Genomic DNA, 25,351 nt, shown 5'->3' with positions numbered 1-25,351 from the left:
GATAAATTTGAAACCTTTTGACATCCATCTGGAATCGTAAAATGAATACAGCTCGAACTATACATATATAGCTACATATATGCATGTATATGTATGCATACATATATACATATATTTTAGAGGAGGCACCATGGGCCAGTGGTTAGGGTAACGGACTCACTATCAGGGGGTGGTGAGTTCGAGACTCAGGCACGGTGTTGAGCAAGGCACTTTACTCCTCAGTGCTCCGTTGGGGGTTAGTGGGTTATGCATACCTCATCCTGTAATTGGGCTAACGCCTGTTGGATGATGGACTGATAAAAAATTAAAGAAAATACATACATATGTCATGCATGCATGCAAGCATACATACAACATACAACCAAACATGCAACCATACATACAACCATCCATCCATACAAACATACACACACATACATACCTGCTTGCCAGCACCTACATACACACTTTTACATCACACATTGAACACTGCAGTGACCTACTTGAGCAATATTGAAGCTTTGGAAATCCCAAAAGAAACATATCAACTTAAAAAATATATATAAATAGATGGCACTCTGACGAGACATACCAGTGCAAGTGAAGCGGGAGACAGACGTTTGGAATATTTGAGTAGTCTTGCCGATAAAAATTCAATTTTACTTGAATTTGTTCGATGATTTGACACATTACAGACACCAGGACCACATTGAAACCGTACACGTATGGAGAACCACACGCGATACGATTGACACCAGATGGTTTGGAACGTGTGGGCATGCTTACACAGACAGACCAGCCAATTTTGAGAAATATTGAGAGAAAATAATTCAGTTTTTAAGCTTTTGTACCGACCAGATCCTAAAGTTCCATCTAGCTAGTTCCAAGCGATCAATTTTGATTTACCATTTCTTATTCAAACAGTCGTTGAACGAAGTTGTCATATATGGCCATATAGCATTTAGGCCTAAGTCTTCAAAAAGTCCAGCACTTTCATGGCATAAGATTCTCACGAACCACTCAATCAGAGACGAGGCTTGACGATTCAGCCAAGAGAAAATGTTTATTATTGCTATACCATAATGCCAATGCAGTGACCGTTAGTCTTTCCAGTTGTTGCTATGGCAACGTGGAAGTAAAGAAAAAAATACAACATGTAGTCTAAGACATTCTTTAATGATTAGAGAGACTTGTATATTCGCCACTGTCATGTTGCATGCATAGTTGTCTTCAATTATCTTCATCCTATAGGCTGCATTGAAAAAAATAAAAAAAAAACAGAATGTAAATTTCAATGAAAATAAAAGTGTTAGGTGCTCTAGCTGAAATTCGCAATTGTATGACAAATTACCCATAGAAACAAATGTATTAGAAAAAAAGAAAAGCAGATGAGTTGCAGATAAAACAAGCATTACTACACCGTCCAATTATGCCAGCTTAGCTCTAATTGTGTTTTGTTTTATTCTGACACAAAGGTACCCGACATACGAACGCTTCTGCCACATTTCATGAAGCTTAATGGTAAATCAAATGGCAAAATAGGACAAATATGTCAGGGTTAAACCCTGAAAATGATCGCTGGAGTAGTTTATACGATATTTATATTTGCAGAACTACAGATTTTGGCGCAATTTACACTCGCCGTATCATACCTAACTGTCATTTGACTATCTTAATAGTTTTTACAAATTATTCGTGATTTTCGAAACAATAGCAACAATGAAAAATAATAGTGTTGATACCTTTTTCTCCAATATGTCCCGGCTCATGATGTAAATACTCGCTGACTTTTATCGTGACTAGGTTAACGCTTGCATTTTGTTTTTATTCTGTAGAGAAAAAAATTAGGAGTAGCATGTAGATGTTACCTTTGACGGTGGTCAGCCGGATGATGGATACAACCACGATAGATAGTGATATGCCTCTCATTGCTGGTGTGACTGCTAAACCTGCAAAAAAAATAAATGTTTCGTGTGGTTTTATTATTATTTCATTGGCGTGTTCGTGCGTAGGAAAAAAATCATTCTCGGTTTTGCTAACATTTGAATATCAAGATAAGAGTCTTTCTAACTTTAAAATTTCATTTGATGAATGAGACTTCACATTCGAATTCGAATACCATTTTGTCCAAAAGTTTTGTTGTTTTTTTTCACGTGGCCACCGCGCTAGAAATGACGCGATCGTAACCTTTCGCACGTACGTCAGACACGCAATCAGAAACCTTGTCAGCGCGTTCAACAGTTAGCTTAAATCCCAGCATCTCTTTTTCCCTGATTGTTGAGTTTGATGTCTTTCGACTGTATCATAGAAATTCGCTTAAGGTAGTATGCGCCTCGAAAGTGAAAAACTTAAACTTTTGCTCAAACTTTCCTCATGGAATATTTTAATCCTTTTCTTTCAAAATCAAGAATAAAGATTAGGGGTCATCGTGCGAATTTTGGTACTAGAGAAACAAATTACCCTATATTTACCAAGATTAAAATTAAAAATGGCCGCCATCCCCATGTTAAAGGCAGGGGGAGCCTATAAATACCCCCTATCTCCCTGGGGATTCATAATCCAACATGAGTGGCACAAGGTACAACGTCAACGAATGCTCCCGAAAATCTGGATCTTTCAACAACCATGGTGTAAATTAAAGCACTGTTCCAACATATTACGTTTTGTGAATACTTGTGGCATCACCCTGTTGGCGAAATTCTCTCATTTTTTCCATTTTAAGTTGATTTTTATGCCAAAACTGCTTCGATGCTGTGTTCGAAGCGTCCAACAAACAATAGATGAAAGCATTCAAACAGCTGCCAATCACGAGGGGACGCGGAAAGGTGCAAACGATCAAACATTTGTTGTGTACATCGGATCGATTACGATGTCAACAATGAATAAACGATTCTTACTACTGAACGAAAAAACTTGACCAACGGTTACTGAACAAGCGCCTCAATGAATTCAGACACAAACGGACTACTTCATGGTTTCAAGCAGATTGCCTCTCACTTTTTGTTCGTTGATATGTGTACCTGTAGGCCTATGAATGGGTGATGTGTGTGTTGACCTGCAGTACGATATTTTACGATAGATCGCTTTTGGAAGTATGTTGTGGCCTAGCCCTGCGTACGATGACGTGTATTCCCGGCGTTATACGGCCTCCCACCACAGCTCTGCTGATTACCATGGACAAAACCGGCAACATGCGGATCCAATTTGGACGGAGCACGAAAAACTACTTTAACTGTTTTCGGCCGAAATCAACTCGATTCCGATCTACATGTATGCAGCCTACCCAAACCACTCAACCGCTCACAGACTGCGAAAAAAATGCTCTCGTGACGTCCAAAACCATTGTTTGCTCGCGATGCACGGTCAATTGCTCATGCAGTGGACGGGCATTGTATACGTTCATGCCACGATTACATGTATACAGGTGCCCATGAGCTTCATTATTTCCTGTCGGGTCGGGGCGATGAAACTAAATCGTGATGATTGATTCATCTCTGTCGGATTTGACCAAAAAGAGACACTTGCCATAGATTATAGCATCAAATGTTGACCGTCCAGACTGAAACATGCATGATAAAAGGTCTGAAGATCGCCGTGATCGGTGATGTCTTTTTTCTCTATACGTTTTTCTGAGCTAGTTTTTACTAATTGTTCGAGTATTAGCTGACGTTTTTTTGAAAACTTAATCAATTTTTCTTTCCCAACCAGGGCACAACACTACCTTTTTTACATTCATGGTAACCTAGAATGAATTAAATCGCAGATTAATAGACTCTTATGTTCTTCCTCGATTGTCTGTGACTGATTTTGCTATCCCAATATCGATATTGCGTTCGCACTCGGGTGTCTTGAAACTTACGTCATTCACTGAAATAGTTTTCGGACAAACTCAAGAAATTCGACAACTACTAACAATAGTCGGCAAAATTTACAGAGATAAGCAATAATAATTATGGTCATTTTACCGTCTTTTTCACCATTTTTGCCGTCTTTAGCTAAGCGGACTCGTTTGACGGAAGCAGTATATAACGATCTGAGTTCCCATATTTTTACCCTACCGTACGAGTGTAGTATTCGAATGAGTGAGATCATAATCTTACGCTGTTCCGAGTGGTCTGGAGATTTTTTATAATATACAATAAATTGACCTTATCAAAATTACTCTGTTTTACATTGCTTGGATATTGATATTTTTTCCGTACGTTTTGACTGTTGATTTGAAGTCTTTTGATTCTCCATTGGCAGCAGCACATGTACGGTTACAACCGTCATGTGATGATCAGAGTGTGTTTGTAAAGTTGTCGGGAAGTTGTTCAGAAGAAAAATCATTTTGTATTTAGAGGCTTCAGTTCGGGATTTTTCAAGATAAACAAATCATTATACATTTCCTACGTCTTTGAAACGGGGATTACGGTAATGTGATGAATGTGATGAAAATTTTGTGAACGTCTTTGCAATGTGTTTCCACGATGAGTGTGAACTGATTCTTTGTTAGTAAAAATCGTCAGAAATGGTCCAGTGACCGTGATAAAATAAACACAGATGCAAAACCATTGCGAGGAAGATAGTAAGAAATTCACATTGCAATATTTGCTGTCGTATTTCTCAGCAGGAATAATAAGTTTTTACACGTTGTGTATAAGAACAGCAAGCAGGTGTTCGGCGGTCAATTGCTTCTATCATGATCTTGATCGCAGCTATTTGGCGAGAAGACAGCGGGTACTTATAATCTCGCACAATTATTGATATCATGTCTTTGTGTTAAAATTTTCGATGGAGGCAGCTCAAATCAACAGCCGTGATATATTCGGAATCGTGTTATCACTGGACACCGAACTGCCTGCTATCAACAGTACGTTATGTACCATCGACGGTAACACATTGGTCGTAATCTTGTCTAATTCTGCCCCGACGTTTATGCCGTCCAGAAATTTCAAAGCTAGATTTTTTCACCCTGACATATAATACAGCGACCTTGCACACTAATGATCATTCCACTGTTTCTGTTGGGGTTTGTTGGTTTTTTAATTTGCTCCGTGGCCCGGTAAGATTTTTTCAATACGATACACAGTTTGAAATTTTTTCAAGGTAAATTTAGTATATTCCCAGTTTGTGGGGTAAAGTTTTCTGGAGTGAAAGTTTGAGTTGACGCTGATAGAGTAGACGTCGAGCCCGGCACAGTTGACTGGGACCCGGTCGGTTTGGGGTCGTTTAGTCCAGAAACCTGCAGCAGAGTTCTGTATGATCACCGTTCGGCATTTGGGTGATTTTTGGTCAAAGTAATGCAGTAACAATGTACGCCAGATTCTTTGTGTTGTTTTTGTCACAACCGTCATACGCGTATACGGACGGTTTTCGATTAAAAACGGTAGTAATATCCAGTGCTCGTAAATGCGTGCAAAATTTATTCAGTGACTGTTTACGCAGCAGTCGTAAATACGACTAGGATTTACCACCCGTAACAACTGTAAACACTGCATCAACAGTCCATGCAAAATTTTGTGCTGAATCGAGGGAGATAACAATTGCGGTAGAAAAGGTCAGTCCATCATCCGTCAAAGTTGTTGATCGGAAAAATCTTCACTGAGCGCCAACTACATGAGTGGCTGTTATAGTTGTACACGTAGTTCTGTGGGCTTTCCACTGTCCCTTGTTACGAGCTATGTTCAAAGTGCGTCAAGCTACGAATATTTTCATGTACTGAGTTACAGACATCGGTGAAGTACCGGGTACATTGATTTTGTTCAAAACCACTGCCTGTTTGTTCCTCGTGTTGTTTTTTGTGTCCCTAACGTCGACTGGCTCTATGTGCGTACAAACATAGCAGTCGGGATTAAGATTTCCTGGATAAATAGATAACTTTATTCCGCCTCTGACGCAAAGATACACACTGTTTTACATGTGCCACTCCTAGGCCCTGGGATCGATTTCCATACCTTTAAGTATAACTAGAGAAACAGATTTCAATTTTTGTAAAACTAAGACAGCAAAAATGTTCTTACACTAAGAACTTTAAAAATGGGCAACAACAAGTGGTGGCTATACAATTGTAAACGTTTGAAGGTCGAATATCTGTCCCCGAGGCGCTATCTTATACAACCGTAAAATTGTCCAGTAAAGATACATATGAAGTTCAGTTTCACTTTAGGTCTTGCTTTACCGAATATGCCTGTTATGAGAAGAGCTTTCTGTATATTCCGATCTATGTTGTGAGACCACAGAGACCAAGAAATGGCTTTCTTTCTTCCCTAAAAGTTAATACTTTCTGTGTTTAGCATATGTTTGCGCACTTGCTGCGGTAAAATGATCGTCGTTATGTGTTTTTACTCTAGTTATACGAATTATCGACTCAACAACGCCAGTGGTTTCTTAATCTAAGACGTCAACTTTCAACAGAAAAGAAAAAAAGTGTCAGCGCTTCCCAGGATTACATTTTGCGAAGTTTTTATTGGCCACCTCTCAATGAGCAATTTTTTCCCACAATTCTGTTCAAATGTCTGCAGACATTTTATTCTGAAGGCTGAGTTTGTAATCAGATATTATTTTGTTTGTATCCAAAACTCAGTTCTTTCTTCCAGAACATGCAAAATCAACGTAAGTCGATTTTCATGATGATATTTGAAGAGTTTTAAAAAGATTGGCGCCGCTTCTCATATAATTAAGTACAAAAGATATTATTTAACTTACAACTTTTTCCCGATTCACCGCAATCGGCACTCAAAGGCACGATGCAATGCAGTCGTGAAAGGCTTTGCCAGGCGTAAATAAAGTTTGTTTATCTAAAATTAGATATGATAATGACACAGAAAGATAAGTTGATTTGCTACACTGAAATACATAAATAAACAAATAACCAGAACTGAATCGAGACGTTCTTTTATAATATATTTTTTTCATTTGTATGCATATTTCTATATTTTTGGATATACCGTAGATTATGGCTATGGAAACCAGCATGTGACGGTTATTTATGACTCCAAAAATACGACTTCAAATCGCGTGTTCTCAATTTATGATCTCACTGAAATTTTGATTATTTTTGTTCATAAGGTTTGTAACAACTAACGGTGTGTAAAATGTGCTACGGTGACAGATATCCGGACCCCCCACACTCATACAGTATTCATTGTTGAGGCTCATTTGGACTTTTAGAGGGTAAATGAAGTTTTCAATCAGTTTTGTGAAGATTGGGATGTTTATTTCCCCATGGAGATAACACGGGGTTTTGAATTCCAAATATCGGCAATTTATTAGATTGTTTGTTTCTCATATACCAATGTTTGCTTGGTGACCCATGATTTTTATTCTTAATTTTGGAAGAGAATGGTTGAAAGCTTGCTTGAGGAAAGTTTGAGCGAAAGTTTAAGTCGTTGGTTCTCTTGGCGCCAACTACGTTGATGTAGTACGCGCCTCGACACTGAGAGATAAAAACGTTTACTCAAACTTTCTGTAATGAAACTTGGAGTCATTGCCTTCCGAAATCAAGAATGAAAATCAGGGTTCACCGTGCAAAATTGGTACAACAGAAGCAAGTAACTGATAAGATTTACCAATATTTGAAAAATTAAATTAATACAAACATCACCCGTTGCTGTGTTCAATTCTGTAACGAAAAAAAATGATTGTCACAAATTAGCCGGTGGAATATGTGTGTTCAACTTGATCAAATCCATATCGTAATTTCAGTAATTCAAACTTTATGGCGGAATACGCCTCGGGGACAAATATATGGACTCTCATATTCTTATAAATCCTTCCTGATCAACTGCTTGTGGGGTAGGGGTTTCATTTTAAAACTCTTGGAGTAAGACAAAGAACACCGTCTTACTTTTTCAAAAAATCCTAATTTTCCCAGTGAGTTAACAGAGGGATGGCTGGCCATTTTGAATTTCAAATATTGGTAAATGCTCTGTAATCTGTTTTCCTAGTACTAAACATTGCGCAATGACCCCTGATTCTTTTCTGGAATCGGTAAGAGAGTGGTCAAAAGTTTCACTGAGGAAAATTTGCAGCAAAAGTTTATCGCTAGTGTAGGATAAATAAACCCATAATGTCGTCGTCGGGTATGGGATGGGGAGAGGTTCGAGGTCAAAAATAGAGTTTCGCCAGCTTTGTGCATGTTTAACCCAAGCCATCACCAAACAAGGGTCAAACGAAAAAGGTACAATGAACCTCGGGGACAATTTTTCGGACTCTCGAACTTCTACAACATTCAATCTATTACTTACGGGGGCTTTCTTGAAAGCTCTTGGAGTCGATAGATTAGATACATTTCCACCGTCTTAGTTATTTGAAAATTCGCTAATTTCACATATTGGTAAATACTGAATAATTTGTTTTCTCTAGTAAAAACAATTTGTAAGATGACCTATTTTATTTTTGATTTGTAAGAAAAAAATCGAAAATTTGCTTGAGGAAAGTTGGGAACAAAAGTTTAACTCTTTCATTTTCGCAGCGCGAACTACTTTAACACAAAATGTACAAGTATGTAATATTCAAAAGAGAGCGTTCGACTTGCGTAAACATGACAACAGCAAATTAAGGCCTGGAAAATGTTATCTTCAGAAATTTATTCTTTGAGTAATTATCATCATAAAAATAATGTAATTATGGAGTAATGGAAGTAATGGAAAAGTAGCCTTAAAAATAAATCGATGTTCCGCTCTTTGGATTTAAATATTACGCTGTAAGGTATTCAATAGTTTTAGCAGAAATTGTGATCCATATGCCACATCATCAAATTGTCTTATTGAAATGTTCACGTGACCAACATGAACAAATATACATCTTATTATATATTCCTGTATTCAGATATTTCCGAGCAAATACAATGCAATGAGAGACATGAATGTTCAAATGCCTTTATGTTTCGTTTTTAGTGGCATACTGTAGAGAGGCTTCAAGGCTTTGGAAATTTGCTTCTATCGTCCTTGCCAAGGAATGGGTCTATTGTTATCGCTAGTGTAGGATAAATATAACATGGTTAATTGTGAGGGTAGAGCTTATTTGTCTGTGTAAGCAAAGTTGAAACTAACATCGCTATGTTACCTGAGCTATGTGACAGCGATTTTGTGATCACAAATATAGCTACTGTTCTCGTTAGCTCATAGTTGTCTCACTCAGTCAACGAGGATTGTCAGCAAAGAACAACCTGAGCTAGAAAGGTCGCCAAATCTAAATGTGATTTCAATCGATTTGGTTTAGTATGAGATCTGATCATCAAGGCCCGACTTCAAGGTCAAATTTGTGAGTCGTGAGATTATGATAGTCGTATCCAAAAAAATAACATTTTTTGTGCATTCTTATTGATTTTTTATTTATTTCTAACTATTCGGGTTTCCTTGCCTTAGTTTATCATTGTTATGCCGTATTGCTATATTCCCTCTTCTCAAAGGCTTTCCAGTCATGCCTCTTTTCATTGTTTCTCTTTTATTACAGATTCATTGTATGTTAATGAAGTGCCTATTCCAATTTGATATGGAGTAAGAACGCGGGTGCTGAGATTTATCGACCGAGATTTTGCCATCCGGCTAAACTGCAGACTATTTGTAATCACAAGTCGATATTGAACTCCTCGAATTTCATCCATGGAGCTTACCTTTCCCCCATACCCTATAATATCATAGAACACTAAATTTATCAACATTCGTGTCAAAATACCTGTTAACAAGATCTTCATTCAAAGAGATGTGTCCAATTGTAAATGTCTGTCCGATCTCTGCAATGCGATGAGTTCCTGGTGTATATTTGATGACCCCGAGGGCAAATTTCTGTACGTCAGGATAGACGATAAAGTAATTGAATTTATTTGAAGAGAATTGAGATGCAGCATTTTATAATAATCTTGCACCTCGGGTAAGCGACTGAAACTCTACCAACTCTGCAAAATTCACCAAAAATCTTTGTTAGTTTTCAAACAGATGGAAATCAGGTTATCGATATTCAAAACTGGGCAAGCTTTTGATCTGCCAGGAAATAATAACTTATTACAAAGAAATTTTGAAATGCACCGTACATATGTCTCTCCAAATTAATACAATTATCGATGTTAAAAATTTTGGAGAGATTATTCCTTTTTGAGTAATCTATCAAAAGAAGTATCACCAGATAATTCAAACATTAAACATTGTAGTATTGCACCTCACGTATTGCATACAAAATGGTCGTGGGATTTCCCACTGCATTTCAAGGTGACCCCCTCCTCTATAAACCCACCGCCCCCAGGCCAAAGGAACTAACCAGTCCCGAAGTTTTGTTTTTGAAAATCGAGAATTAATTTCACATATCGATAAATACACGATAATTTGTGTCTCTTGTACCAAAATTTGCTAGGTGACCTATTTTTATTTTAGTTTTGAAAGAAAAAAAATGAAAATTTGCTAGAGCAAAGTGGGGAGCAAAAGTATAACTCTTTCATTTTCGATGCGCGAACTACATTAACACAAACGTGCATGTATGTATTATTCAAAATGTGCGCTCGACTTGCGTAAACAGGACAGGAAATCAGCAAGCTTAGGCCTAGGAAATGTTATTGTCAGAAAATCATTCTTTGACTAATTAATATCTCATAGGGCTGAGTCCATAATATTGCGCAGCTATATAATTCCTGAAATTCAAGAGTGACAGTTTACTGTAGATCGGTTTTGGATAAAGGTATTTTAGGATACTCCTCATAGATGTTCATAGCCTCGGAGCCAGCGAGCGACAAGCTCGCTGAGCTGAGACCGACTACTAAGCGCTTTATGCCATGACGGTGCCGGGGTCATGACCCTTGACACAAGACAGCTGCTAGCAGCATGCAGAGCGCATGGCTTATGCTATCGAACAGTGTGATGTTTTATCCCAAAGTAAAATACATGGATGCTTTTTGCTATATTCATTTTTTCAAGTTAATTCAGTAGTTTTTATAGCTTTATTGCTTGCAAATCTTGTTCAAAATTTGTCATTTTTGCCTGGCATACTGTGGACAGGCTACCATGCTTTAGAAATCGTCTCTGTCGCCATTGTCAAGAAATGGGCGTATTGTTAACGGTATTTTAGGATAAATATAACGTAGTTGATTGTGAGGGTAGAGCTCTATTGTCTGTGCAAGCCAATTTAAACTAACATTGCTATTTTACCAGAGCTGTCTGACATAAATTTTATGACCACAAATATATTTTTCCTAGCCCTCCAACCAATTTCAGCTATTTTTTCAATGCAATGACAAATTTATTACGTCCAGTAACAACCAAAGTGGTCCCTAGGTTGGACTTTTGAGAGAAGACTTAGTCACTGTGATAACAATACACATGCCAGATGATAATTTCAAAGTATTCCTTTATTTTTGTACTGGATACAAAACGTCCTTGGCAAGGATGTTTCCATGCAGCTTAGCCATGTGTGGAATAGCATTGAGCCATGACTTTAAATGTATCCAGGTTCATATCTAAACTGGTTGAATCGTAAATAACTCCGGTGTGATGTGAAGAGATGAAGAATAACCTGGGAGTATATAAAACTATCATGGGTAACGTACGATCGGTCAGGTGGTCGAGACAGCTACGTATAAGTGAAGCAATTCACGAAAAAATGTATAGTTTTAAACAACAGACGCTGAATTTAGATGTATAAAAACTTCATGCGTCAAGTGAATGCTTTTACTTAACACATTTATATTTCACTTTTCAAACTAAGGTGATACTTTTCTATACAATATCAGGCTTGTCAATATTTATTGACTGCAAAATGTATTAAAATATTATTGATTAATGCATTTGTGAAACGTTCGCTAAGTTTTTATCATATTTACTATACATTAATTGTGATCAGTGTTGTACCACATTACTTAGAAACTTTGTCTCCGAATCTTAATCAAGTCTGGCGCGGTGTAGAAAACAGTCTACAGTTCTACAGAAAAGTCGAACTGAAGTCGTTACAGTAGATTTATCGGAGACCAGGGTTTACAAAGTTTTGTACTAGCATCTAAATGATATGATGTAACTGCATCAGGCTGTATTCTTCGTTCAAGAATCGAAATAATGCCCGCTAGTTTGTTTTTTCCTTCACGGTGTCTTCGTCCGGTGATGGATTACGTTTCTTCAGCATGTTGAACCAATATCGGCTACCCATCGTACAAGGTAGAATATCAATGGGTATTCCCTGTAAGTCAGAGATGAGGTAGCATTTTGTTAAATACGACATGTAAAATGCAAGATGAGTCTGTGGTGCACTGTGTATAGGTTAAAGACCATGAGACACTCTCAAGTTGCATGAAAACAGTTTTATATATGTTTGGTTAAAGATCCATGAAACATCTCGTAAGGTAAACAGAGGCCTAACTGTCGCGTTTTGGTTATTTGCTCACATTGCTGGACGCCAAAACCATGGTGTAATTCGTTTTTGGAATAATATTTTGTTTTGGATACAGTAACTTTACACAATACTTTTTCAGGTCTACTTCGTGTGTTGATTCATTTTGAAGGCTGTGGAGTACATAAGTTTACTTACATTATGAGACGAATAATTACCTTATACAAGATTTCATAATCAGAAAATAAGCGTAAGGTCTAAAAACCAGAGATTAGGTTATGAATTCAATAACATTTGCAGAATACACTACTACGAGAGTCTACTGCCCTCAAACAAAGACTTTGTAACCTTCCATACCTGCAATGTGTGAGCGAAATACCCGTGTGTTCTGTCTTCCACACCCAATGTTGCTAGGGCCTGTCTCACATAGTCGGTTGCACTCGGATAGAAGAAGCTTGTATCGGCGTAGTTTGACATACTAGTCGACACAAAGTATGGCAATACAGACTAGCAACACGAATAGAAAATAATATTGTAAGTGCGATGTCTTCCAGTGTGTCATGAATAGATGTGTTGAGGCATGTTTTCGATGACATTAAACAGCAAGCATATTGACGCGCTAGATCTTCAAATCTAACGGAAAACAAAGTATTGCAAAGTGTGATTTCAGTGATATACATAGAGCAACAGGTGAACCGCGTAATGAAATACGACAGTTTTTTGTTCTACTATCAAAAGCATGTTGAGTTACACAGTATTCAGCTCGTCAATTTAGTCATTGTATGTATAGACTGCATTTTTGTCGTTGACAAGTTAATTCTGGTCAGCAGCAGAATTTAGATGTAAGTAATAACGGGGCATTTTAACATACAGTACAATTCGCTTGTAGACAGACTCAAAAGTAGGTGTGTCGACATGCCAGAGAAGTGGAACAAGAACCTCGCAACTGACTTACAAAAGAGATATGGTGAAAATATCATCGAAAGTTGACAAGCGAAATCCGGTCTAGAACACGATTCCAATGTAAACGATCAGAACATTTTCGGTCCCGTGAATATTTTCAATTCATTTCTGCTCCACTGCTTGTCGGGGCTCATTTTAAAGCTCTTTGAGTAGGAGCAAATTTCGTCTTAGTCTTTCGAAAATCGAAAATGGAGTGGCGGCCATTTTGAATTTCGAATATTTGGAAATGTTTTTTATATTCTTTCTCTACTCCAAAACTTTGCACGGTAACCCCTTATTTTTATTCTTGATTTGGTAAGAGAATTGTTGAAAGTTGCATTAAGTCTGTGCAAAAGTTCAAGTCTTTGACTTTCGTGGCGCTTGTACCTTTAACCTAAACAAACGACGATCATAGTCATGTTTGTCATCGCTGTACATCCTGGATACTACCTGCACTTTTATATGGTCCTTTCCTAGACTTACATTAAGTACACTCAGAAAGCAAATCTGTCGTTCACATCGCCCTACAACAAATCATATGGCCTGAGAATGTAGTACAACATAGAATTCTTTCCCATTTTGTTACACCTGTACTTTTTTGTACATTTTGAAGAATGCATATTATGATAACTGGAGTTTACACAGCCGTCGAGATTTGCGACACATGTTCCTTTCGATACTTACCTGTACTATGATACCCTTTGATTCATATTCCATTTGAAGAGCACGTGAGAAGAAATCTATGTATGCCTAATGAAGAGAAAAATAGATGAGGGTCGAATGCGCCTGGGTGACGGATGTTCAAACTCTCTCAATTTTCCCATTCTTTTCTGATCTACTACTTGTGGGAGCTCATTTTAAAGCCCTTGGAGTAAGAAGGACTTTCACAGACTTAGTTTTTTTTGAAAGTCGAAAATTTTAGCACAGCGATGGCGGCCATTTTGACTTTCAAATATCGGTAAATCTCGGGTAACTAGTTTCTTTTGTACCAAAATTTGAACACTGAGCCCCGATTATCATTCTTGATATTGAAAGAGAATGGTTGAAAGATTCCTGGAGGAAAGATTGAGCAAAAGCTTAAATCTTTCACTTTTGAGGCGCATACCACCTTAACACAGGGATGTCGGCCATTTGGAAATCGAATCGTCGATGTTAAGTAATTTGTTTCTTCAACACCAAAACATGCACAATGACACCTGATTTCTATTCTTGACTAAACAGATATATAGTTGAAAGTTTCTTCGAGGAAAATTTTAGCAAAAGGTAATAAAGTCTTTCACTTTGAAGGCGCGAAATACCTTTATTACTTCTAGTACGCAAAACAAATTCCTAATCTACTCTGGCCTGAACACTCAGTCAATGCACCTACTGTGAAAGAGGCTTATACAACCAAATGAACGTTTAGCAGAAGTTTCATATAGAGTCCGATCACAAACATTCATGACGTGTTCCATGATAGAATCTCATTAGACATTAATCATACCACAGTTCCTCCATGTGGGGGAGGGACTATGATCGCACGCTGAGAAATATTAATCAGTAATTTAACTACAACACACAGCAATAGAAGGTAGAATTTAGATTGTGCCTGTTGCCAAACGTTTGTTCTTGAGAATAGCGATGACGGGGTAACAATAGACCCTGAGGGTCTCTTGAATAACATAAAATGTTTTGCTGCATTGAATTGGTGAGGTCAAAAACGGAATAGTTTGCGTATGCAAGTTTCATTATTAACACCAGAGTTTCTTTTGCCGCATAGTTTGACATAAATATTTTACCTTAGTTGACGAATATATTGCTAGAAGAGGGACTGGCACTTTGGCAGCTGAGGATGAAATATTGATAATTGCTCCTTTTTGCCTGAGTAGAAAAAGTTAATCTATTAGCAAAACAAATTTGTCAAACTCTCTTCTACTGAATCCCCTCAAAGAAAAACCACATACTCAGTGTTGAAGAAATATGAAATGGCCTTCTCAGGCGATGTTTTTTTTTCGCTAACTCACAAGATCTCGTGAGACTTCGATGTTCAACGCACTACAAGGATATCGCGAGAGTTGGATGTCAAACTCTTTCGAATTTTAGTGAAATCGGTGGCTTTCTCGTGAAATGAAACAAATGTCACATCAACATTGATGAGGCATTTGTCTTATTTCACGAGAAAGCCACCATGAGCACCAAAGATTTCGAAATGTCTCGTACTGCACTGGAAATAAACTCTCGCGGATACTTTTTTGCGCCACACTTGCACTGGATTTGTTTTTAGCACTTTCGAGTAGACAATACTATCAAATTTAATTTTAGTCCAAAATCCTGGAGAATGAATGTAACACATTTGAGTCACGGTTTTGATTAGCGCTTCTAATAAGTATTTTGTATTTTTATACAGAGTATAACTCTTCCCAAAAAGTCATTTACAATTATATTATAGCTTTGCCAATACCAGTAAATTTGTGACGTCATTCCCCGTATTATTATTGATAATGTATCGGATTATCCAGCATTGTGGCCCCAGATATCTACAAATTCACTGGCATTACCAAAACTATAAAACAATAGCCATAATTTACCCCCCCCCCCTCCACCCCCGCCCATAATGAACTTAAGCAAACAGTGCACTCCATACTGTGCCCGGCTTTGCCTCGGGCATTATGTTGCGCAAAGTTTGCTTTCGTCCATTATGGGCTAATGAATATGTACAAATTTGCTTAAAAGGGATAAAACCGTCGGAACTGCGGTCAAAGGTCGTATGGGACCCATACGACCAATGTAAACACTGAAGGTACAATGGTGATTGATAAAAGTTAAAACATGTCTGTAAAAATGTACATCGGATAATTTAAATGTTGCAGCTATGATGATGGGGTGCATCTAGATATCGTGCAAGAAATACATTGTTTGTAAACAAGAAACACACACAGGCGCAGTTCCGACGACGGTTTCCCTTTAAGTATTCTCAGAATGTCCACAGCGACAATAATGGACTTAACAATGACGTATACCTTGTAACCATGGCTGGCAGTAGTATTCTCGTCAACTTAGTGGCTGCCAAGATGTTCACATTTATGATCTCTGTAATAATCTGACGCAAAAATACAGAAATACGGAAGCAATGTGAGACGAGCAAAGTTTCAAAGGCTGATGCTGTACAAAATAGAGTTGATTGACGTCACTCAAGTATCACACCACATCGAGATTGTGGACACATAGTGACAACCAGTCTGGTGTACTCTAAATGGCGTGCCATCGATAGAAGGCAATTGGAAAATAAAAGAAGGAAAAGAGCTGAGACAATGCAGAAGCCGGGTCTAAAGAAATGAAGTCTACAAATTGTTACTTTCACTGATTTGGCATTGTCTCCTTATTGTTTGTACGTTGTTTGTTTCTTTGCTCTTCTCTGTTTCTGGTAATCATGCACCGTTCTAATGAGAGTTGAAGAATACCGACGACTATACTGCTTCAATACATACCTGGTCTAAGTTAGGGGTGTCAAGGAAGTAATCAAAACGAGCCGATGACGTAATGCCCACATTGTTGACCAAAACACCAACGTCCAATCCTGCCAGTTCTTTCTCGATCCTTTCGTAGATGTCCGGAACCTCAGAAAAATCCACGACAATGACCTTGGTTTTAACCTTGCTGGTGGACTCTTAAAAAAGAAAGTAAAGCGAAGTAAACCAAATCAGAGAGTCTCTTAACTGGCAAGTCCTCTAGTTTTAAATACTGAACAGTAATTCATATTGGTATAAAATTACACACACACACACACACACACAAACATATATATATACACAATATATATATATATATATATATATATATATATATATATGTGTGTGTGTGTGTGTGTGTGTGTGTATGTGTAATGTGTGTAAATTACATGTCTTTTACAATATAACTCCTGTTACGTTGATAGACGGACCGTGGTTGATCGGCCAGTGTCACTTACAGTAAATTGCAAACTGACCTATATCCTTGGCAACTCTCTCTCATTTCTCTCTTGATCGACTCAACAACACTATGTTCTGTCCCATCCTGGCCAGTTCTTCAGCATACGCCTTGCCGATTCCTCGGTACAGCCGGTGACCGCTAAAGAAATCAAAGTGAGACTTGAGTGGACACCGTGGGTCATCAGTATGTATTAGGGAGATGGTGCAGTGGCAAAGAATGTGAAATTTTCAGAAGAGTTACTTTCAGAATGTGCTTAGGAATACAATTCAGAATAACATTCAGACACTCACTATGTGAGATAATATTCTGTATATTCCAGAAGAGTCCTTTCAGAATGTGCTTTGGAATACAATTCAGAATAATATTCAGACACTCACTATGTGAGATAATATTTTGTATAGAAGTAACAAGTCATTGACATTGACATAGTCCCCACTTGTAATAGGAGTATTAGTCTTGATGGGGCAGGGAAATGAGGTCATTAAGAAGTATCACTGGAGTGTATATGTTCAGATCTATGGACACATAGGTCAATGTCATTGTTCCCATTTTGAAACAAGAGGCATGTCTAAGTTATGGTTCTAAATCGGGAAAAAAGATCAGACCTCTAGCTGTATTGGCCAGCCAAGAAATACATATGTGCATAATAAATGAGGTACAAGATGTGACATCTTAAGGTCTACTATCCTATCAAAATTGAAGCGTAAAGAACTTGTGGTTACTGAGTTATGCATATATATGCATATTCAAGGTCAAAGGTCATCAAGGTCACGTGACATTTTGAAAAAAAACCCATTGTATTGCTAATTAATCCATATATGCCAAAATTCAGACCTCTAGCTCTATTGGCTTGCCCACAATTATATATGGGCATAATTAACGAGGTAAAGCATGTGTTGTCATAAGGTCTCCCATCCTACTAAATATAAAGGACATAGCACTTGTGGTTACTTATTTATTGACATAATCGTGTATTTTACGTAAAACGTTATCGAGGTCACATGACATTTTGTCAAAAAATTTCTATCCTATAGTCTGTCCCTATATACTAAAAATCATACATTTACCTCTATTGGCTCGCTCAAAATTAGATATGCACATAATTAATGAGGTACAATATGTGGCGTCATAAGGTGTCCCATCATACCAAATATGAAGGGTGTAGCACTTGTGGTTACTGAGTTATGGACAAATATGTATATTTGAGGTCAAAGGTCACCGAGGTCACATGACATTTTGTCAAAAAAATTGTATTGCTAAGTTATCCCTATATACCAAAAATCAGACCTCTAGCTCTATTGGCTCGCTCACAATTAGATATGTGCATAATTAATGAGGTACAATATGTGGCGTCATAAGGTGTCCCATCATACCAAATATGAAGGGTGTAGCACTTGTGGTTACTGAGTTATGGACAAATATGTATATTTGAGGTCAAAGGTCACCGAGGTCACATGATATTTTGTCAAAAAAATTGTATTGCTAAGTTATCCCTATATACCAAAAATCAGACCTCTAGCTCTATTGGCTCGCTCAAAATTAGATATGTGCATAATTAATGAGGTACAATATGTGGCGTCATAAGGTGTCCCATCATACCAAATATGAAGGGTGTAGCACTTGTGGTTACTGAGTTATGGACAAATATGTATATTTGAGGTCAAAGGTCACCGAGGTCACGTGACATTTTGTCAGAATAATTGTATTGCTAAGTTATCCCTATATACCAAAAATCAGACCTCTAGCTCTATTGGCTCGCTCAAAATTAGATATGTGCATAATTAATGAGGTACAATATGTGGCGTCATAAGGTGTCCCATCATACCAAATATGAAGAGTGTAGCACTTGTGGTTACTGAGTTATGCACAAATATGTATATTTGAGGTCAAAGGTCACCGAGGTCACATGACATTTTGTCAAAAAAATAGCATTGCTAAGTTATCCGTACATACCAAAATCAGACCTCTGGCTCTATTGGCTCGCTCAAAATTAGATATGCACATAATTAATGAGGTACAATATGTGGCATCATAAGGTGTCCCATCATACCAAATATGAAGGGTGTAGCATTAGTGATTACTGAGTTATGGACAAATATGTATATTTGAGGTCAAAGGTCACCAAGGTCACATGACATTTTGTCAAAAAAATTGTATTGCTAAGTTATCCATATATACCAAAAATCAGACCTCTAGCTCTATTGGCTTGCTCAAAATTAGATATGCACATAATTAATGAGGTACAATATGTGGCATCATAGGGTGTCCCATCATACCAAATATGAAAGGTTTAGCACTTGTGGTTACCGAGTTATGGACAAATATGTATATTTGAGGTCAAAGGTCACGTGACATTTGTCAAAGCGTCTGAGATATCTGCGTGAACGGATGGACTCACATGGATGGACTGACAGACTGACATGACCCAATCTATGAGCCCCCTGGACTTTATCTGTGGGGACTAAAAACTGTGTCACTGCATCCTTTTTGCAATATGAATACGATGAGAAACTAAATTTTATTGTTCTTGGCCTTATACATGGGAGTCTATGGACTGCCTTATACATGGGAGTCTATGGACTGCCTTATACATGGGAGTCTATGGACTGCCTTATACATGGGAGTCTATGGACTGCCTTATACATGGGAGTCTATGGACTGCCTTATACATGGGAGTCTATGGACTGCCTTAAACATGGGAGTCTTTGGATTGCCTTATACATGGGAGTCTATGGATTGCCTTATACATGGGAGTCTATGGACTTCCTATACATGGGAGTCTATGGACTGCCTTATACATGGGAGTCTATGGACTGCCTTAAACATGGGAGTCTATGGATTGCCTTATACATGGGAGTCTATGGATGCCTTATACATGGGAGTCTATGGATTGCCTTATACATGGGAGTCTATGGATTGCCTTATACAGGGGAGTCTATGGAGGCGAAAACTAAAAAGTCCTCTAACACGGCCAAATTTGATCACATTGTGAAACAAATCAACATGCATCTGTATGAGGTAGAGTACTATCCTTGTACCAAGTTTGAACGAAATCGCTCCAGGCGTCTCTGAGATATCTGCGTGAACGAAAAAGTCATAAAATATGCAAATGAGCAATTAATTAATAAGCCACACCCACCAAAATCTAATCAGATCTAAGTCTCATCATGATAATACCAAATACCAAATTGCATGACATTGGACCTAAGGGTTCTTAAGTTATGAGTGGAACAAAATCTGTCTACGGACGGACGGACGGACAGACGGACGGACAGACGGACACACACACAGACATTGTGGCGACATAGGACACCTTTGGTGCTTCGCACCACGGTGTCCAAAAAGAACAACACATTTTAAGAGAATTACCATCCCCGCCAATTTGCTGGAAATGAAACTGCGACTACGCAGTAACCAACCCGTGGAATTTAAGAGGTGATACCCGAAGGCATCTGAGAGAAATTTGGCTCGTATCAGTCGGGCCATCTTTCTTTGGTCACCCATCTGGCCGTTTCGTTCAATTTCGTCGAATAAAACGCAATAACACAGCATCATGAAATAAAACACTTTATGTGAAATTGATTGATTTGTTCATTTTCTGTTTCATGTCTTCGTCACTAGGAAGCATTTAGTTCTCAAAACAAAAGGACGCCCAAACACTCCAAAAAAACTGATACTCATCTAGAAGATGATGAACATTTGATGACAACTTTCCCATTGCTTGAGAAAATGTTGATATTTTGATATTTCTATACTTTGTGTTCTTTGTGTAAATGCTACAGTCATTCTAAATTTAAGTCTGGACCTGAATTCGATCACCAACACTAACTACACAGGACGCAGATATACAGTTGATGTCAACAAGCTGAGTACTGGGTATTTCAATACGCTGTGGGACATATTTCTAGCAACTCTTGCTGAAACATGCAACAAAAATCTGAAAAACAGTTTTCATAATCAATGTCTTTACTCCAGTCAACGCGCGTTGTTTGTCTTTCCTAGTTCATCTGGTAAAGGGAGTCCGACTTTACAGTGTTATGAATTTCTGTTACTTTACCCAATACATGCCCAACCGTTTTCTTCTCGTGTTCGGTGTGATCAATCAGGGATTTTAACCACTCTTTCATTGTGTTTAGACTTTGCTTGCGATCATTGTAGCTTATTTCACGAAAAAACATCGCCGATCATACATATTGTGACCAAAGACAGCGAAATATCCCCATTGTCCCATGCATGCGATTGCAATAAACCAGCTTTCTACGTACACGACTAATGCCTGTACACCGCTCAAACGTTTGCCCAGAATATACAAGTATGATAAACTTACCGCTCCACTTCCCAAGCTTGTTCACATCTGTATGTAGCCGAAAGAGAGGACTCAAAACGTAGGCTCTAAGATAGCGAAAGATCCAGAAAATGAGATTCAATGCCACACAGGTCAGACAAACTAGGCCAACGGTCATTATCACCGATTGCGGAAAACCAAATACTTTATCATATAATCCAGCCATGCCGAAACTTTCGCTACTGCAGTTACCACAGACACTCCGCGGCGATGTCGTTAAATTTACCCGCCTTTTAATTGTGCTTGTTCCCTGAGTGGGCGTCTCGACTCTGTGCTTTCATAAAGACGCGGGTTGTTGTACCCCTGACGTTCTTCCTCTGCCGCTTGTTGTGCGTATGAACTTACTAAATATAGCAAAGTCCCATATGCATTATTACCCATGTACTTTTGAACTCTGTCAGGCTGCAACCTTTTGTCTACTTTCATAACACGATATAGCACTGAATGTAGAATAGCCGCCTCGCTAAATCTGATTTACTGTTGACTTCTAACACAAGAGTAACTAAATCTTAGATAAGGGTGTCTCATGCATAGTCTTTAACGCAATCTGCCAGTGAAATAAAGGCAAAGATTGGTTGCGCTATTAAGAGTCATTTTGAAAAAGAAACTACGTCCGGGAAATATCTGTCAGGTTAATATATTTACATTAATTAAGTTAACAACAATGATAAAAATATACTGGTATACTACGATCTCAAACCTTATTCATACACGCTCAGTGATTTTATCAGGTATTGTTGAGCAGAAAAGAAGCTCAACCCTGGTGCAATAACAAGACGGTTTCATTGATAATATAAATATTTCATAATATCTGTTTATTTAAGATATTAGTATTATATTTTTCAGACTATTTACTCCTAGTTTGCCTGTGGTAGATAACCATAAGGACGCCTCAGGGAAAGTTGAGTAACAGAAGATAATTAGTCCAGTCAATCTATGACATTTTGGCACCCAACCATCACAAATTGCAACAGAATTTTTTTCTTCAGCTGAGAGAGGTGCCCAGATTAACATACTAAAAGTTTACTTGAATGTACCTCGGGGAAATATGTCTTATTTGAATAAATAAAATATGACTACCAGCTGTCTGACAAAACATCAATATTGGCCACATATCACATGGTAAACAAGCTATATTAGTGATTTTGAAGTCTAACATTACTTTTTTGGCACAGGGAATCATTTTGGAAATGTAATGTTTAACATAGGCATTTTAATAATTTGCATGACGGCCAAATTCCTACAAATGACATTTTCAGTCATACACCACGTATTAAAACACGCTATTTCAGTGATTTTTTAAGATGAAATATATTTCTAGGGCATAAACATTTTTGGATGTTCAATGTTTTACAAAAAGCGCTATGATAATTTGCATAAATCCAACATGGCTGCCACATTTATGCCTCATTGCTTAATAGTATCTAATATGAATAAGGTTCTGGTATATTATAGCACTAGGAATCTATCAAAGAGGAACTGAAATCCTTGGACATTTATTTTTAAAAATATTCAAACATGCTATAAACCTTAGTTTATAATAACGACCCATTTTACACCTGAAAGCCTATTTAATAGGTTGTTGGGCACCTGACTGTGTTAAAATACTTCATAAATATATTATATTTTGTAAAGAATGTTTAGGCTGATTTTAGAGACTTCCACATATGACCTACAAACAGATTAAAGCAAGTAATATACTGATAGCTTTTACTATTAAGATGTAAGAGAGTCAGGCCATTTTATTATTTTGTGATTTTCTATATATGACAACTGATGATGGAGAAGTACTATTAATGATTGTAAGTCATCTAAATCATGTATTCTCCTTCCTAATGTAAAATTGGATTCATTTTTGTAAGGCATTATTTGTAATATCTATTGGTGTTTATTGTTATACAGTGATAAACCATATAATATGTATGTTTACTGTTTAAAAAGACATGTACCAAATGTGTAGTTTTTATTTTAGGCTGAACACCCTCATTATGGATGACTGTATCTTTAGTAGACGCACCCTATATGATAGGCAAAACAGTCATCAAACATAACAACAAAATAGAAGGAAGATAACGTTAACACAGAAACAAATATAATATGACAAAAATAAGAAAACACCACAATGCACACAAATTTAAAGTCCGCACTTTTGCAGACAATGTCAGATTCATAGCAACATTATCACCACATGATCTCACAAAGATTGAAAACATCATGTATAAAAACGGTTTAAATTATTCAAACACCTATTCATCTCAACAGAATCGAACTTTTAAACAATACAAACAGATACATCTTGAAAAAAGACACTTCTATACATTGAAAATCATAATGGACCTCACATACAACAGAAAACACACAGTTTAGAAAACTATCTGGTCATTGTGAAACTTCCTTAAAAATAGAAGTATCACACGATGCCTGCAGGACGCAACGCATTGAAAATGCTATCTAAATAGACAAGATAAACATTTGATGGCGAAAACTGGACAACCAGTGCATAGTACACAAAGTTAACGGCAAATGGCACTAAGTGAATAAAAATCGAAATACACAATTTCACAATAGAATATTGGGTACTCTGTCTCCAGCTTCACTGGAAGTAGCTGATATTATATTTCATGAGACAGAAAATGGGAATAATACACAACATGCAAAACAATATCGCTGTGGCAGAGATTTTGAGCATGATGTACGAACATAATAAAGCCAACCAATTTTCAATTTTTTGTTTTGAAACTCTGATAAACAAATCTAATGTTCAGGCCAATTTATTTTTAAAGGTTAATGATACAACAACAAGATTTTCCCCACTGGAACGCACAAAAGCAACTGATACATTCCGGTTCGTACACAGAATGCCATGTCCTTCTAATGCAATATTCGAAGCCCTCATTAAAAATGAAACATTAGAGTAAAATGCAACAACAAAGACTAATTTTACGCAGAAAGCGACATGAAGTAGAGACTATACTAAAAACAGGAAATAGAAAACATCATAACGGTAAAAGAACGTAAAGCAAGGAGACAAGTGGAACAAAAAGTAGCAAACCAAACCAAGGATGAGAGTCTATTTTTCACATTAATTTAATCCATAAATCAACAGAAAGAGAATCATACAATTCCTGACAGAAAACTGGTATGAACTTGAAAAAACCAAAAAATTAAAGAATGTTTCCAAAACAACCAATTATTGCATAGAAAACAATCAGAAAATAGACAATCACAAGAAATCCTAATGCCAACGAATGTCCTCACTTCGAACAACATGAATACACAATTACAGCCAAGTTTTACGTGTCATCATATATCGAATTGTCATTTTTCCAGATTTTCTTGTTTGTAAAAGTTAAATTCTTTTGGGATGATTAGGCGTTTGAAATAATTTTACGCCTTTGTTAAGTATGCACTTTTAAAATGTTTATTTTGATTGGTGATAAAGTTGTTTTGAATCTGACATCTTTTGCAAGGGTACTGTTTTAATTTGTGTGCATTGTGGCATTTTATAATTTTTGTCATATTATTCTTTGTTTCACCAGCTTTGTTGAGTTTATTATATTTTTTGCTATTATGTGTAATTATGTGTTCCTTTTTGATAGATTCCTAGTGCTAAAGTATACCATATTTTCATATTAGAAACTTTTAAGCATTGGGGTATTAATTTGGCAGCCATGTTGGATTTATGTAAATTATCATAGTGCTTCTGTAAACAGTGAGCCTTAAAAGTGTTCCTTTATAGCCAAGAAATCACTGTAACAGCTTGTTTTAATACATATGGTATGACTGAAAATGTCATTTGTAGGAACTTTGGCTGCCATTTTGGATTTATGCAAATTATTAAAATTT

General features: G+C 37.2%; 1 pseudogene; it reads right to left on the bottom strand.

Moving 5' to 3' along the window:
- Positions 1-12,006: 12,006 nt before the first annotated feature.
- LOC139127524 (very-long-chain 3-oxoacyl-CoA reductase-like) overlaps positions 12,007-25,351 on the bottom strand; it is a 28,651-nt pseudogene continuing 15,306 nt past the window's right edge.

Source organism: Ptychodera flava, chromosome 3 (genome assembly GCF_041260155.1).
Source record: "Ptychodera flava strain L36383 chromosome 3, AS_Pfla_20210202, whole genome shotgun sequence".
Classification (NCBI taxonomy): Eukaryota; Metazoa; Hemichordata; class Enteropneusta; family Ptychoderidae; genus Ptychodera; species Ptychodera flava.
Note: the sequence above shows the minus strand (reverse complement) of the source record. Positions and strands in the feature narration are given on the sequence as shown.